This window comes from Euprymna scolopes, chromosome 22, assembly GCF_053919585.1.
Source record: "Euprymna scolopes isolate OS-2025 chromosome 22, ASM5391958v1, whole genome shotgun sequence".
Classification (NCBI taxonomy): Eukaryota; Metazoa; Mollusca; class Cephalopoda; order Sepiida; family Sepiolidae; genus Euprymna; species Euprymna scolopes.
The window spans coordinates 89,631,624-89,642,993 of NC_136503.1; the positions used below are offsets into that span (position 1 = coordinate 89,631,624).

An 11,370-nucleotide genomic window follows, 5' to 3' on the forward strand; every position below is an offset into this window, starting at 1 on the left:
ATACTCTTTTCCTCACACCCTTTTCCTCACACTCTCTTTCTACTACCCTTTTCCTCACACTCTTTTTCTCACCCTTTTTTCCTCACACTCTCTTTCTCATACTCTTTCCAAACAGTCTTTTTCTAACACTCTTATCCTCACACTCTTTTCCTCACACTCATTTCCTCACACTCTCTTTTTCATACTTTTTTCCTCAAACTCTCATTCTCATACTTTTTTTCCTCACACTCTTTCCTCACACTCTCTTTCTCATACTCTTTTCCTCAGACTCTTTTCCCCACACTCTCTTTCTAACACTCTCTTTCTCATACTCTTTTCCTCAAACTCTGTTTCTCACACTCTTTTCCTCGAACTCTCTTTCTCATACTCTTTTCCTCACACTCTTTTCCTCACACTCTCTTTCTCATACTCTTTTCCTAACACTCTCTTTCTCACACTCTCTTTCTCACACTCTCTTTCTCACACTCTCTTTCTCACACTCTTTTCCTCACACTCTTTTCCTCACACTCTCTTTCTCATACTCTTTTCCTCACACTCTCTTTCTCACACTCTCTTTCTCACACTCTCTTTCTAACACTCTCTTTCTCATACTCTTTTCCTCACACTCTCTTTCTCATACTCTTTTCCTCACACTCTTTTCTCACACTCTTTTCCTCAAACTCTTTTCCTCACACTCTCTTTCTCATACTCTTTTCCTCACATTCTCTTTCTAACACTCATTTTCTCACACTCTTTTTCTCACACTCTTTTTCTCACACTCTCTTTCTAACACTCTCTTTCTCACACTCTTTTCCTCACACTCTCTTTCTCATACTCTTTTCCTCACACTCTTTTCTCACACTCTTTTCCTCAAACTCCTCTCCTCAAACTCTCTTTCTCATACTCTTTTCCTCACACTCTCTTTCTCACACTCTCTTTCTAACACTCTCTTTCTCATACTCTTTTCCTCACACTCTCTTTCTCATACTCTTTTCTTCACACTCTTTTCTCACACTCTTTTCCTCAAACTCTTTTCCTCACACTCTCTTTCTCATACTCTTTCACTCACACTCTCTTTCTCACACTCTTTTCCTCACACTCTTTTCCTCACACTCTCTTTCTCACACTCTTTTCCTCACACTCTCGTCCTCACACTGTTTCCTCACACTCTCTTTCTCATACTCTTTTCCTCACACTCTTTTTCTCACACTCTTTTCTCACACTCTCTTTCTCATACTCTTTTCCTCACACTCGCTTCCTCACACTCTTTTCCTCACACTCTTTTCCTCACACTCTCTTTCTCATACTATTTTCCTAACACTCTTTTTCTCACACTCCTTTTGCCACACTCTCTTTCTCATACTCTTTTCCTCACACTCTCTTCCTCACACTTTTTTCCTCACACTCTCTTTCTCATACTCTTTTCCTCACACTCTCTTCCTCACACTCTTTTCCTCACACTCTTTTCCTCACACTCTTTTTCTCACACTCTTTTTCTCACACTCTCTTTCTCATACTCTTTACCTCACACTCTGTTTCTCACACTCTTTTTTTCACACTCTCTTTCTCACACTCTTTTCCTCACACTCTGTTTCTCAGACTCCTTTTCTCACACTCTCTTTCTCATACTCTTTTTCTCACACTCTCTTCCTCACACTCTTTTCCTCACACTCTTTCCTCACATACTTTTTCTCACACTCTTTTTCTCACACTTTTTTCTCATACTCTTTTCCTCACACTCTTTTTCTCACACTCTTTTCCTCACACTCTCTTTCTCACACTCTCTTTCTAATACTCTCTTTCTCATACTCTTTTCCTCAAACTCTGTTTCTCACACTCTTTGCCTCACACTCGGTTTCTCATACTCTTTTCCTCACACTCTTTTTCTCACACTCTTTTCCTCACACTCTTTTCCTCACACTATTTTCCTCGCACTCTCTTTCTCACACTCTTTTCCTCACACTCTCTTTCTCATACTCTTTTCCTCACACTCTTTTTCTCACAGTCTTTTTCTCACACCCTCTTTCTAATACTCTTTTCCTCACACTCTTTTTCTCACACTCTTTTCCTCACACTCTTTTCTTCACACTCTTTTCCTAACACTCTTTCCGCACACTCTTTCTCTCACACTCTTTTCCATACACGCTTTCCTAACACTCTTTCACTCACGCTCTTTTCCTAACACTCTTTCCTCACACTCTTTTCCTCACACTCCCTTTCTCATACTTTTTCCTCACACTCTCTTTCTCATACTCTCTTTCTTATACTCTTTTTCTCACACTCTTTTCCTCACACTCTCTTTCTCACACTCTTTTCCTCACACTCTCTTTCTCATACTATTTTTCTCACACTCTTTTTCTCGCACTCTTTCCCTCACACTCTTTCCCTCACACTCTTTTTCTCATACTCTTTTCCTCACACTCTTTTCCTCACACTCTCTTTCTCATACTCATTTGCTCACACTCTTTTTCTCATACTCTTTTCCTCACACTCTCTTTCTTATACTCTTTTCCTCACACTCTCTTTCTCATACTCTTTTTCTCACACTCTTTTCCTAACACTCTCTTTCTCATACTCTTTCCTCACACTCTTTTTCTCACACTCTTTTTCTAACACTCTTTTTCTCACACTCTTTTCCTCACACTCTTTTCCTCACACTCTCTTTCTTACACTCTTTCCTCACATTCTTTTTCTCACACTCTCTTTCTCATACTCTTTTCCTCACACTCTTTTCCTCACACTCTTTTTCTCACACTCTTATCCTCATACTCTTTTCCTTACACTCTTCTTCCTTACACTCTCTTCCTCACACTCTATTCTTCACACTCTTTTCCTCACACTCTTTTTTCAGACAATTTCCTCACACTCATACCATAACACTCTTTTCATGACCCTCTTTCCGCACACTCTTTCTCTCACACACTTTACCACACACACTTTCCTCACACCCTTTCCCTACACTCATTCCCTCACACTCTTTTCGCCACATACTTCGCCACACACTCTTCTCCTCACACCCTTCCCTCACACTCGTTCCCGAAATTCTTTCCTCACACTCTTTTCCTCACACTCTCTTTCTCCCACTCTCATTCTTATACTCTTTTCCTCAAACTCTTTTCCTCACGCTCTTTTCCTCACACTCTTTCCCTACCACTTTTTCCCTCACACTCTTTCCCTCACAGTCTTTCCTCACACTCTTTTCCTCACACTCTTTCTCTCACACCTTTTCCCTTACACTCTTTCCCTTACACTCTTTCCCTTACACTCTTTCCTCACACTCTTTCCTCACACTCTTTCTCACACTCTTTCCCTCACACTCTTTCCTCACACTCTTTCGTCACACTCTTTCATCACACTCTTTTCCTCACATTCTTGTCCTCACACTCTTTCCCTCAAACTCTTTCCTCACACTATTTCCTCACACTCTTTCCCTCACACTCTTTCCTAAAACTCTTTCCTCACACTCTTTCCTCACACTCTTTCATCACACTCTCTTTCTCCCACTCTCATTCTTATACTCTTTTCCTTAAACTCTTTTCCTCACGCTCTTTTCCTCACACTCTTTCCCTACCACTTTTTCCCTCACACTCTTTCCCTCACAGTCTTCTCTCACACTCTTTTCCTCACACTCTTTCTCTCACACCTTTTCCCTTACACTCTTTCTCTTACACTCTTTCCCTTACACTCTTTCCTCACACTCTTTCCTCACACTCTTTCCTCACACTCTTTCCCTCAAACTCTTTCCTCACACTCTTTCGTCACACTCTTTCATCACACTCTTTTCCTCACATTCTTGTCCTCACACTCTTTCCTCACACTCTTTCCCTCACACTCTTTCCTCACACTCTTTCCCTCACACTCTTTCCCTCACACTCTTTCCTCACACTCTTTCCTCACACTCTTTCATCACACTCTTTTCCTCACATTCTTGTCCTCACACTCTTTCCCTCAAACTCTTTCCTCACACTCTTTCCTCATACTCTTTCACTCACACTCTTTCCTCACACTCTTTCCTCACACTCTTTCCTCACACTCTCTCCTCACACTCTTTCCCTCAAACTCTTTCCTCACACTCTTTCCTCACACACTCTCTTCACACTCTTTTCCTCAAACACTTTTCTCACACTATTTCCTCATACTCTTTCCCTCACATTCTTGTCCTCCCACTCTTTCCTCACACTCTTTCCTCACACTCTCTCCTCACACTCTTTCCCTCAAAATCTCTCCTCACACTCTTTCCCCACACTCTTTCCTCAAACTCTTTCCTCACACTCTTTCCCTCAAACTCTTTCCTCACACACTTTCCTCACACTCTCTCCTCACACTCTTTCCCTCAAACTCTTTCCTAACACTCTCTCCTCACACTCTTTCCCTCAAACTCTTTCCTCACACTCTTTCCTCATACTCTTTCCTCAGACTCTTTCCTCACACACTTTCCCTCACACTCTTTCCTCACACTCTTTCCTCACACTCTTTCCTCACACTATTTCCCTCACACTCTTTCCTTACACTCTTTCCTCACACTCTTTCCTCACACTCTCTCCTCACACTATTTCCCTCAAACTCTTTCCTCGCACTCTTTCCTCACACTATTTCCCTCACATTCTGTTCCTCACACTCTTTCCCACAAACTCTTTCCTCACACTCTATCCTCACACTCTTTCCTCACACTCTCTCCTCACACTCTTTCCTCACACTCTTTCCCGCACATTCTTGTCCTCACAATCGTTCCTCACACTCTTTCCTCACACTCTCTCCTCACACTCTTTCCTCACACTCTTTCCCTCAAACACTTTCCTCACACTCTTTCCTCACACTCTTTCCCGCACATTCTTGTCCTCACACTCTTTCCTCGCACTCTTTCCTCACACTATTTCCCTCATATTCTGTTCCTCACACTCTTTCCTCATACACTCTCCTCACACTCTTTCCCACGAACTCTTTCCTCACACTCTTTCCCGCACATTCTTGTCCTCACAATCTTTCCTCACACTCTTTTCTCACACTCTCTCCTCACACTCTCTCCTAACACTCTTTCCCTCAAACACTTTCCTCACACTCTTTCCTAATACTCTTTCCCGCACATTCTTGTCCTCACACTCTTTCCCCGCACTCTTTCCTCACACTCTTTCCCTCACATTCTGTTCCTCACACTCTTTCCTCACACTCTTTCCTCATACTCTCTGCTCACACTCTTTCCCACAAACTCTTTCCTCACACTCTTTCCCGCACATTCTTGTCCTCACAATCTTTCCTCACACTCTTTCCTCACACTCTCTCCTGGCAGTATCTCCTAACACTCTTTTCCTCAAACACTTTCCTCACACTCTTACCTCACACTCTCTCCTCACACTCTCTCCTCACACTCTTTCCCTCAAACACTTTCCCCACACTCTTTCCTCACACTCTTTCCCGCACATTCTTGTCCTCACACTCTTTCCTCACACTCTTTCCTCACACTCTCTCCTCACACTCTCTCCTCACACTCTTTCCCTCAAACACTTTCCTCACACTCTTTCCTCACACTCTTTCCCGCACATTCTTGTCCTCACACACTTTTCTCACACTCTTTCCTCACAGTCTTTCCTCACACTTTCCCATCACAATCTTTCCCTCAAACTCTTTCCTCACACTCTTTCCTCACACTCTCTCCTCATACTCTTGCCCTCAAACTCTTTCCTCACCCTCTTACCTCACACTCTTTTCCGCACATTCTTGCCCTCACACTCTTTCCCTCAAACTCTTTCCCTCACATTCTGTTCCTCACACTCTTTCCTCACACTCTTTCCCTCGCATTCTTCTCCTTACACTCTTTCTCCTCCAACTCTTTCCTCAAACTCTTTCCTAACACTCTTTCCTCACACTCTATCTTCTCACACTCTCTCCTCACACTCTTTCCCTCAAACACTTTCCTCACACTCTTTCCTCACACTCTTTCCCGCACATTCTTGTCCTCACACACTTTCCTCACACTCTTTCCTCACACTCTTTCCTCACACTCTTTCCTCACTCTCTCTCTTGACACCCTTTCTCTCAAACTCATTCCTCACACACTTTCCTCACACTCTTTCCTCACACTCTCTCCTCACACTCTCTCCTCACACTCTTTCCCTCAAACACTTTCCTCACACTCTTTCCTCACACTCTTTCCCGCACATTCTTGTCCTCACACTCTTTCCTCACACTCTTACCTCACACTCTTTCCTCACACTTTCCAATCACAATCTTTCCCTCAAACTCTTTCCCTCAAACTCTTTCCTCACACTCTCTCCTCACACTCTTGCCCTCAAACTCTTTCCTCACCCTCTTACCTCACACTCTTTCCCGCACATTCTTGTCCTCACATTATTTCCCTCAAACACTTTCCTCACACTCTTTCCTCACACTCTTTCCCGCACATTCTTGTCCTCACACTCTTTCATCACACTCTTTCCTCACAGTCTTTCCTCAAACTTTCCCATCACAATCTTTCCCTAAAACTCTTTCCTAACACTCTTTCCTCACACACTTTCCTCACACTCTCTCCTCACAGTCTTGCCCTCAAACTCTTTCCTCACCCTCTTACCTCACAATCTTTCCCGCACATTCTTGTCCTTACACTCTTTCCTCACACTCTTTCCTCACACTCTTTCCTAACACTCTCTCCTCACACTCTTTCCCACAAACTCTTTCCTCACACTCTTTCCTCAAACTCTTTCCTCACACTCTTTCCCTCAAACTCTTTCCTCACACACTTTCCTTACACTCTCTCCTCACACTCTTTCCCTCAAACTCTTTCCTCACACTCTCTCCTCACACTCTTTCCCTCAAACTCTTTCCTTACACTCTTTCCTCACACTCTTTCTTCACACTCTTTCCTCACACACTTTCCCTCACACTCTTTCCTCACACTCTTTCCTCACACACTTTTCTCACACTCTTTCCTCATACTCTCTCCTCACACTCTTTCCCACAAACTCTTTCCTCACACTCTTTCCTCACACTCTTTCCTCACACTCTTTCCTCACACTCTTTCCTCACACTCTCTCCTCACACTCTCTTCTCACACTCTTTCCCTTAAACACTTTCCTCACACTCTTCTTCACACTCTTTCCCGCGCATTCTTGTCCTCACAATCTTTCCTCACACTCTTTCCTCACACACTTTTCTCACACTCTTTCCTCACAGTCATTCCTCACACTTTCCCATCACAATCTTTACCTCAAACTCTTTCCTCACACTCTTTCCTCACACTCTTTCCTCACACTCTCTCATCACACTCTTGCCCTCAAACTCTCTCCTCACACTCTTTCTCTCAAACTCTTTCCTCACACTCTTTCCCCACACTCTTACCTCAAACTCTTTCCTCACACTCTTTCCCTCAAACTCTTTCCTCACACACTTTCCTTACACTCTCTCCTCACACTCTTTCCCTCAAACTCTTTCCTCACACTCTCTCCTCACACTCTTTCCCTCAAACTCTTTCCTCACACTCTTTCCTCACACTCTTTCCTCACACTCTTTCCTCACACACTTTCCCTCACACTCTTTCCTCACACTCTTTCCTCACACACTTTTCTACCACTCTTTCCTCATACTCTCTCCTCACACTCTTTCCCACAAAGTCTTTCCTCCCACTCTTTCCTTACACTCTTTCCTCACACTCTCTCCTCACACTCTCTCCTCACACTCTTTCCCTCAAACACTTTCCTCACACTCTTTCCTCACACTCTTTCCCGCACATTCTTGTCTTCACAATCTTTCCTCACACTCTTTCCTCACACTCTCTCCTCACACTCTCTCCTCACACACTTTCCCTCAAACACTTTACACTCTTTTCTCACCCTCTTTCCCGCACCTTCTTGTCCTCACACTCTTTCCTCACACTCTTTCCTCACAGTCTTTCCTCACACTTTCCCATCACGATCTTTCCCTCAAACTCTTTCCTCACACTCTTTCCTCACACTCTTTCCTCACACTCTCTCCTCACACTCTTGCCCTCAAACTCTTTCCTCACCCTCTTACCTCACACTCTTTTCCACACATTCTTATCATCACACTCTTTCCTCAAACTCTTTGCCTCACATTCTGTTCCTCACATTCTTTCCTCACACTCTTTCCCTCGCATTCTTCTCCTTACACTCTTTCCCTCAAACTCTTTCCTCACACTATTTCCTCACACTCTCTCCTAACACTCTCTCCTCACACTCTTTCCCTAAAACACTTTACTCACACCCTTTCCTCACACTCTTTCCCTTAAACTCTTTCCTCATACTCTTTCCTCACGCTCTTTCCCTCACATTCTTGTCCTCACACTCTCTCCTCACACTCTCTCCTCACACTCTTTCCCTCAAACTCTTTCCTCACACTCTTTCCGGCACATTCTTGTCCTCATACTCTTTCCTCACACTCTCTCCTCACACTCTTTCCCTTAAACTCTTTCCTCACACTCTCTCCTCACACTCTTTTCCACAAACACTTTCCTCACACTCTTTCCTCACACTCTTTCCTCACACTCTTTCCCTCACATTCTTGTCCTCACACTCTTTCCTCACACTCTTTCCCTCACATTCTTGTCCTCACACTCTTTCCTCACACTCTTTCCCTTAAACTCTTTCCTCACAATCTTTCCTCACGCCATTCCTCACACTCTTTCCTCACACTCTTGTCATCACACTATCTCCTCACACTCTTTCCCTCACATTCTTGTCCTCACACTCTTTCCTCACACTCTTTCCCTTAAACTCTTTCCTTACACTCTTTCCTCACGGTCTTTACCTCACATTTTTGTCCTCACACTCTTTCCTCACACTCTATCCCTCACATTCTTGTCCTCACACTCTTTCCTCACACTATTTCCTAACACTCTTTCCTCACACTCTTTCCTCACATTCTTGTCCTCACACTCTCTCCTCACACTCTTTACTAACTTTCTTGTCCTCACACTCTTTCCTCACACTCTTTCCCTCAATCTCTTTCCTCAAACTCTCTCCTCACACTCTTTCCCTCAAACTCTTTCCTCACACTCTTTCCTCACACTCTTTCCTCACACTCTCTCCTCACACTCTTGCCCTCAAACTCTTTCCTCACCCTCTTACCTCACACTCTTTTCCACACATTCTTATCCTCACACTCTTTCCTCAAGCTCTTTCCCTCACATTCTGTTCCTGACACTCTTTCCTCACACTCATTCCCTCGCATTCTTCTCCTTAAACTCTTTCCATCCAACTCTTTCCTCACACTCTTTCCTCACACTCTTTCCTCACACTCTCTCCTCAAACTCTCTCCTCACACTCTTTCCCTCAAAAACTTTCCTCACACTCTTTCCTCACACTCTTTCCCGCACATTCTTGTCCTCATACTCTTTCCTCACACTCTTTCCTCACACTCTTTCCTCACACTCTTTCGTCACTCTCTCTCTTCACACCCTTTCTCTCAAACTCATTCCTCACAGACTTTCCTCACACTCTTTCCTCACACTCTCTCATCACACTCTCTCCTCACACTCTTTCCTCACACTCTTTCCATCAAACACTTTCCTCACGCTCTTTCCTCACACTCTTTCCCGCACATTCTTGTCCTCATACTCTCTCCTCACACTCTTTCCCTTAAACTCTTTCCTTACACTCTCACACTCTTTTCCTCAAACTCTTTCCTCACATTCTTTCCTCACACTCTTTCCTCAAACTCTCTCCTCACGCTCTTTACCTCAAACTCTTTCCTCACACTCTTTCCTCACACTCTTTCGTCACTCTCTCTCTTCACACCCTTTCTCTCAAACTCATTCCTCACACACTTTCCTCATACTCTTTCCTCACACTCTCTCCTCACACTCTCTCCTCACACTCTCTCCTCACACTCTTTTCCTCAAACACTTTCCTTACACTCTTTCCTCACACTCTTTCCCGCACATTCTTGTCCTCATACTCTTTCCTCACACTCTTTCCTCACACTCTTTCCCGCACATTCTTGTCCTCATACTCTTTCCTCACACTCTCTCCTCACACTCTTTCCCTTAAACTCTTTCCTCACACTCTCTCCTCACACTCTTTTCCTCAAACACTTTCCTCACACTCTTTCCTCACACTCTTTCCTCACACTCTCTCCTCACACTCTTTACTCACATTCTTGTCCTCACACTCTTTCCTCACACTCTTTCCCTCAAACTCTTTCCTCAAACTCTCTCCTCACACTCTTTCCCTCAAACTCTTTCCTCACAGACTTTCCTCAAACTCTTTCCTCACACTCTCTCCTCACACTCTTGCCCTCATACTCTTTCCTCACGCTCTTTCCCTCACATTCTTGTCCTCACACTCTTTCTTCACACTCTTTCCTCATACTTTTTCCTCAAACTCTCTCCTCACACTCTTTCCCTCAAACTCTTTCCTCACACTTTCCTCACACTATTTCCTCACACTCTTTCCCTCAAACTCTTTCCTTACACTCTTTTCTCACACTTTCCCTCACACTCTTTCCTCACACTCTTTCCCTCACTTATTTTCCTCACATTCTTGTCCTCACACTCTTTCCTCACACCCTTTCCTCACACTCTTTCCCTTAAACTCTTTCCTCATACTCTTTCCTCACGCTCTTTCCCTCACATTCTTGTCCTCACACTCTCTCCTCACACTCTCTCCTCACACTCTTTCCCTCAAACTCTTTCCTCACACTCTTTCCGTCACATTCTTGTCCTCATACTCTTTCCTCACACTCTCTCCTCACACTCTTTCCCTTAAACTCTTTCCTCACACTCTCTCCTCACACTCTTTTCCACAAACACTTTCCTCACACTCTTTCCTCACACTCTTTCCTCACACTCTTTCCCTCACATTCTTGTCCTCACACTCTTTCCTCACACTCTTTCCCTCACATTCTTGTCCTCACACTCTTTCCTCACACTCCTTCCCTCACATTCTTGTCCTCACACTCTCTCCTCACACTCTTTCCCCTATATTCTTGTCCTCACACTCTTTCCTTACACTCTTTCCCTCACATTCTTGTCCTCACACTCTTTCCTCACACTATTTCCTAACACTCTTTCCTCACACTCTTTCCCTCACATTCTTGTCCTCACACTCTCTCCTCACACTCTTTACTCACATTCTTGTCCTCACACTCTTTCCTCACACTCTTTCCCTCATACTCTTTCCTCAAACTCTCTCCTCACACTCTTTCCCTCAAACCCTTTCCTCACAGACTTTCCTCAAACTCTTTCCTCACACTCTCTCCTCACACTCTTGCCCTCAAACTCTTTCCTCACCCTCTTACCTCACACTCTTTTCCACACATTCTTATCCTCACACTCTTTCCTCAAACTCTTTCCCTCACATTCTGTTCCTCACACTCTTTCCTCACGCTCTTTCCCTCGCATTCTTCTCCTTACACTCTTTCTTCACACTCTTTCCTCATACT

General features: G+C 44.0%; 1 pseudogene; it reads right to left on the bottom strand.

Moving 5' to 3' along the window:
- Nucleotides 1-1,657: 1,657 nt before the first annotated feature.
- Nucleotides 1,658-9,077, bottom strand: LOC145243729 (uncharacterized; annotated as a pseudogene).
- Between the last annotated feature and the right edge of the window lie 2,293 nt (nucleotides 9,078-11,370).